At 30.1% G+C, this 6,978-nt stretch overlaps 1 protein-coding gene across 1 annotated transcript in view; it reads left to right on the top strand.

Annotated features, from left to right (window-relative positions):
- The first annotated feature begins 5,614 nt into the window (after positions 1 to 5,614).
- LOC133204808 (uncharacterized) overlaps positions 5,615 to 6,978 on the top strand; it is a 68,379-nt gene continuing 67,015 nt past the window's right edge. The window contains exon 1 of the mRNA XM_061340557.1: positions 5,615 to 5,629. The gene's annotated coding sequence lies outside the window, so the exon portion shown is untranslated. The remainder of the gene's footprint in view (positions 5,630 to 6,978) is intronic.

The following is a 6,978-nucleotide window of genomic DNA, read 5'->3' as shown; positions in this document are numbered from 1 at the left end:
ACCATTAAATATAATTTTATATGAGCTTATGCACTTAACAGAATTTGGTGGGAATTTATCATCTATATCCAACTTTTTCGATTTCAATGTTAAAGAAACTATTTTAAGATATTCTCATCAAATTTCATACACTAAAAATATTTTTATGTTGCATTACTAATATGCCCACATGGTGCAGTGGTTAAAGCTCTAGAGTTGCGGAGTAAGGAGTTGATCCTTATGTCGCTGGTTCGAATCCCACTGTGGGACATGGAGACTGTATAAACCGAGGTCCCATGTCACAGTAGGTGCTGGCATAAAAAGATCCCTCACTGCTTAATGGCCCTTAGTGCCGAGTATAGGTCAAAATTTGCAGCTCTCCACCGGCAAGTGGTGGCATCTCCATATGAGTGAAAAATTCTCGAGAGGGATGTTAAACAATAAACAAGCAAATAAAAATTAATATACCCTCAGCGGGGCATTCATGTCCTATGGACATATTTCTAGTTTTGCCCTTTTTTACATTTGTACATGGATATACTTTTTATTTTTGCTCTGTAAACAACAACAACAAAAACATTATACCATATAATATGCACAAAATTATATGCTAGGAATGTATTGTGAAAGATGCATTTCAGCTGACAAATGTAGCATCTTTAAGCCAGCTTTTTAAAAAATTTTCTGAATGACTTTCAGGTACTTCTTTTATATTTGCAACTCATTTATAGGGATGTATTAGTATGGTAGCCTGTCTGCCAACACCTTGTAGATGAGATTCTAGCACATATTGTGTGAAATGGTTCTCTTAATTGACATGAGAAGGTCACTATTTTTTATCAAGATAAAAATTACTTGTATGTCTTGTAATAACATTATTTAATATATCCCTTTCATAGCACACGTGTTCGTTTCAAAGAGAAGAAAACATTTATAATTTTTCAAGGTCAATAATCTCATGGATGAAATGCAAACTGTACTATTTGAAATAGGTGGTGTAGGTATTTCAGAGTCTGTATTACAGCTTGCCAGTTTATTGTTGGAGGAATATTCTCATCAAATAAACTATGTAAAGATTTGCTTTTTAATGCAAAGTATTTTTATAAGTAATAACTTCATTTCAACTTACAATGAACAGTTAATCAGTGCATCTCACTTTGTATCTAATGCATTTTTAGAACACAAATTTGTGGTTTAAAACATGTTGTAATAGTTTAATAAATAAATGCTATTCATTTTTTTTAATTGACAAGAAATGAAAATGTAATGATTATTTCAAAATAGTGTTTTATTCCTCTTGTGTATATTTATAGATATGTAAAAGATTGTTATTTTTATTGATGTTATTTTTGTGTACAAAATACTAGTTATTTATTACTTTATACAAAACTAATGTTGTGAAGATTGATAATAATAGAAGTCCTTATGCATGTATTGAACAGTATACAAATGTCACCAATGTAATACACATTTACAAATAAAATGAAATTTTACATGACTTGCACATATTTGCATTATTTGTTACAGTTATAACAAATCTAATTCATTGTATTTATTGTTTCCAATTTTTATTGTCTATTCAAACATGGAAAAATTATATGTGTAATGATGTTAAAGACACAAGAATATGGAATATGAATTAAAATAAGACTGTATGAACTACCTTTAGATTTATGAATTCAGTAGACAGTGACTGTGACAAATGTGTATTTAGGATAGAGATCTTAGACATGAGAAGAAAAGGGGTTGTTTTACAAACTTTTTTTTGCATGGGGAAATATTGACATTTTTATACAACAAATGAAGTTACTGGAATTGTGAAGTCTACGTGTCTTCTGTGAGTAGACATCTTTTGAAACAAAGGTAGCTTGGGGCCAGAAATATTCTAGACCCAGTAGTAATGGTCTTTTGCACAAGGTCATAGTCACTGTATATCAAAGTATTAAATACTTACCAATAATTGTTTGTAACCTCAGAGTATGATCCTAACACAGGTTAATGCAGGTCAAGGCCATAGGGTTTAGAAATGTAATGAGTATTCAGATAAACACATAATTCTGTTTGTTTATTTGTTTGTTATACATCCTTTAAGAATTTTTCACTAGTATTGAGACACCACAACTTGCTGGTTGAGGGCTGCAAATATAGACCTGTACTTTTGAGCAGTGAGAGGTCTTTTCTTGTCCCAGCATATACTGCAACAAGGGAATTTGGTTTCATTGGAAGAACCGGTTTCCATGTCCTTCAGTGGGATTTGCACCTATGACTTAAGGAACAAGTCCCTACTCCATTACTCTAGAGCAAATGCTTTGACCACTGTGCCAAGCGGGCAATCACATTATTGTTATACTAGATGTAAATCAAGGCGAAGGGATAATTGTGACTTGGGGATGTATAACAACCCTGCATCAAGTTCAATTTTTGACCGCTATAAAATAACTTCCAAAGATTATATTATCCTAGGGTTCATTATGCTCAGAGTATATGACATAAATTGGATATATATAATTCTAAACTACAATTTTTTTTTTTTTTAGAAAAGTACAAGGTTATAGTTTCAAGAGGTCATATCTAGCATGTACAGGTGATTGTGGCTTAGATGATGATTCTATACCATAAGTCATCATGTGACTACGACGTTTTAAATCAATGTGTTTCTTTGGTGGTGGATGAAATATTTTCTTAACATAACAATTACTATCGGTCATTTACTATATTTCCATAAGATTCAGGACGTGAAAATTTGTCTACGAATAGACATCACCCTATTAGTTCCTTCTAGTTAAAATAAGGAATCACCATACTGGGTTTTAAAGTGCCTAATATTTTACTTAAGATAAATGCAAATTGACCAATAAATACTGGTATGAGAAGTACATTTATGCATGTGTAGTTTTTTTATTTAAATAATTAGAAAAAAGAAAATGGTCTACATAATCACGTATATATATATATTCTGGTCTCCTTTATGCATTATATATACTTGGTCTACTTTAACCCTTCGGGATCCTCAGAAAATATATACATGTCTACCTTAAACCTCCAATGTATTTACAAAATATTAAGGAGACCAGAAATGTCGTATATTTTTCAGGAAGCAACATTTAGGGCTGAGGGGGTAAAATTTTCATTATTGAAGCCTATTAGAATAAATTTGGGTGAAAGTGTGAATCAGAATGTCTCAAATAAAAGAAATGAAAAATGTCTACTTAATGCCTCAAAATAAGTGCGGTCTACTTTATGCCAAAGTCCACCTTATATATATATATATATATATATATATATATATATATATATATTTAAAAGAGTAAAGTTGTTTGAAGCATAAGTATTGTCAAACTAGAGTGTTCCAAGGAACGCTTGTGTCACCAGCTTTGTAGTATCATACCTAAAGATGTAAATAAATATGAGTGGTCAGCTATTTATTTACTACTAGCATGAAAAGAGATTTCATCTGTCTTTGTTGCAATTGTCAGTTTTCACGATCCTTTGTGGAATATCGATCCCGATGTATTTTCGTAGTATTTAAATATAAGTATAATATGACAAATATGAACCAGTTCATTATTGATTGATAAAATTTCGCTTAAATTTTCTTTTTGGTCAAATATTGTAAGAACTCTCATTTTTTTTGGCTCTGTTTGATTCTCAAAATAACAAAAAAAAAATGTAAAAAAAAAAAAAAAAAAAAAAAAAGACAATGAGATTTTCAGTTCTTGTGTTGCCTGGATATTGGTGATATAGGAATAATTATAAACAATGGAGCTACACTGTATCCTCTGTATTTCCCCGTTCATTGACAACTTTAAAGTAACGGCTGGTTTTCCAATATGGTGCTTGAAGATGACCATGGTTATAAAGAGCCTTTCAGGTTTACCACCATGTTGTTTCCTCGAGTGATATTGCTGAAAGTGGAAGTGTTATTTTGCTTGGAAAACCAAAAAGCCCTACAGGAACAGTGCATTTGGAAAAAAAGTTGGCAGCATGTTCACGATTGTATACATCATAGAAGTTATAGGAAGTCTTGTATCTGGCTTTTCTTTAAGTTTTTGAAATCTTTGAATGGTTCTCTCGCAAAATGTTTGGTCGACGTCATCGTAACCCTCCATTTTGTTGAAATGTGCAAGTTTCGACAAATAGCTTACGACTCTCTGTGGAGTCAATTGTTTTTAAAGCAATGGGATGATTGGTCTGAGGAGATTGGAAACACCGGGGAATTAGGCCTAGTATACTTTTGTTTGAAAACTGTGTAAACTGTTTTAGCTCTCTTGTAGGATTGTCTTGTCACTACTTCAATGTATTTCCAATCAATATGTTCAGTTGACAAAGTTCTTTAAAGTTTGCACATCTCCTCTGACACTACTTCTGGGCGCTGGTTCATTGGTGAAGCAAGTTTCCAAGACTCTTCTGCAAACGAGACATTTAATACATTTTTGGGATCGGTCATTAGATTTGAATAATATTATATGTTTTAATGGAGCAAAAATTTTCATTTGCTTCGCAGTATTGTTTAGCAACACATAACCTAGCAGATTCAACTTACATCTTTGTAAACTAATTTCTGTGACAAGCTTTGACTATCACTCACATCATGCTGGTATGTAGCACAAAACTGTGCCCCATGCACAGCTCTCGAACCTAGTTAGAGTTGGTTCAATATTGAGCATTTTGATGCTAATGACTGTTGGTGTCAAAATTGATGGTATTTTGAACGATGGCAGCCAAACGAAAAGCTATTATTACCTCTAAACCCACCAAACCCTTCTGATTCATGCAGTTTTATATTTATATATAATTTTATACACGTATTTAGATTTTCTTTGAAAAATTTGAAAATTTAAAAATTACTTTTGAATTATATTCAGTTTTAAAACCAAAAATAGATGGTCTTTCAAGTGCTACCCAAAACGTGTTAATATCTCAATCTCATGAGATTGTTTCTCAATGTTTAGGAATTAAAGGACACCCCGCTTTTAAAAATAAATCTCAATCTTTTAGAATTTTTAAAAATGCAAACAAATATATTGTGGCATTTTTATGGAGGATAAACATGAAGTACCCAATATCAAGACTGAAAAGTAACATTTGATTACATAAATTTCAATTTAATATATATAACAGTAATATAGTAATATAATATTGCACAAGTGAATGATTGCATCAATATAATACATATTACGATAGGAAAATATTCATATTTCATGTGTAGTCAATTAGAATAAAATTCTTTTCATAAAAATCAATCCAATCCAAATGTTTACAATATTGTTTACTAGTATGAGAGAGCTTAGACTTTTACTCGTATTGCATACGTCAGGAAAGATTTTCTCTTATTGAATCATGCAATAAGAGTAAGACATGCTTAAAAAATTTGAATACATTTTTAAAAGGTAGACATGTATATAAAAATAGGCTATCACATTTCTTTTTCTCCTTTTGACTATTTAGCATGAATACATTTCTTCCATCAAAAAGAAATATTTTTAAAAGATAAATGAAAAGCTGATTGTCCTCTAATCGGATCTGTTTGCAGTGAAGTAAAGTTGTTCCATGTCAGTCATTATTGGGATTTCCAAAACAGGAAGTAAATTAAATCGGGTCATCCAAAGTCTAAATGACGAATGTCTAAACGAAAGAAACCCGAACGTAGGTGAGTTTTTCATTTACAAAATATCTAAATATTTTCAACTTTGATTTTAAATTTAAATTCTCGAACGTTTATACATAAATCATGCTGTTTGATGATTAACCCGTATTGCCAACAGAAAACTTATTATCATCAATTCAAATACTAAGATTTTTTACTTTTAAAATCCCAGAAAGTTTACAATATTACTTCTATTTCTTGCCTTTGAAATGATAATTTGCTAGATAGAATTTTGGTTTAGATAATTATCTGGGAAACATAACCCTTATATTATTTTAAATATTCAACAAGAATTATTTATGGTCTATTGGTTTCACAGCTAATCAAAATTTTGTTTAAACCATTAGGCCTGCATCAAATGGAAAGACCATAATTAAAGGAAGATTGGGTCATTAATCCTTAAAAATACTGCAATATATATATATATATATATATATATATATATATATATATATATATATATATATATATATATATATATATATATATCATCAGACACCCTTTGAAAGGTAGAATCTGTACTGTAAAATATTGTATTCATTTGTAAACCTGTTTCCACAAATGAAACGGGATAAAGGATGAACGTGATCTTAAGAGGTCTGCCGACTTCCATTTAAATTTCTATGTGGATGAAATGCATAAATAAATAAATAAATAAATAAATAGATAAATAAATAAATAAATAAATAAATAAATAAATAAATAAATAAATATCTGGGTGACTGACTTTTATAGGTACATGTACAGGGACAAATGTCATGTGTGGAAGCTTTCGGATAAACATTTTTCATCTTCTTATTGAAATGCAAGACGCCAACAAACAGAATAATTTACCACAATATTGATGATTCTTTTTAAAATTGGAAAAAAAGAAGAGACGTTGCTTCAAAGCGTGCATATTTAATTTTTCGTGTAATGCTAGAATGTAGAAACACTATATATACATATATTAAATGACTTTAATAAATTCAATCAAGAATGGTTCAATTTGATAGCATGTTGATATCCTTTTCTGAATTAAACTATTTTCTTTTCAATCTTCCTTTATGTTAATAAAAAAGTAAAAAATAAAATCCTACCTTGTCATGATGATCCTCAGAACAATCATGTCCCTGCTTATATTACATTTAAAAATTCTGCTGAAAACATATGTAATTTTTTTTTTTTAAAAATGCATGTAAATTTCATCTATATTAAATTTTCAGGTAAAGTGTTATAATTCATAAACATTTACAGAGAGAAAGTTTCTGAAATTAACGGTCTCTGAACACACATTTTTCATTGCTCAATTTATCTTTTTCTTTCTTTTTTTCTTTCTGTTTATTTTTAGCAATTTGTCTTGACTTAAATAA

This window comes from Saccostrea echinata, unplaced genomic scaffold (assembly GCF_033153115.1).
Source record: "Saccostrea echinata isolate AGI-Se365-2 ecotype Australia unplaced genomic scaffold, CSIRO_AGI_Sech_v1 ptg000054l, whole genome shotgun sequence".
NCBI lineage: Eukaryota > Metazoa > Mollusca > Bivalvia > Ostreida > Ostreidae > Saccostrea > Saccostrea echinata.
The sequence above is the reverse complement of the archived record's forward strand: the minus strand, read 5'-3'. Positions and strand labels throughout refer to the sequence as shown.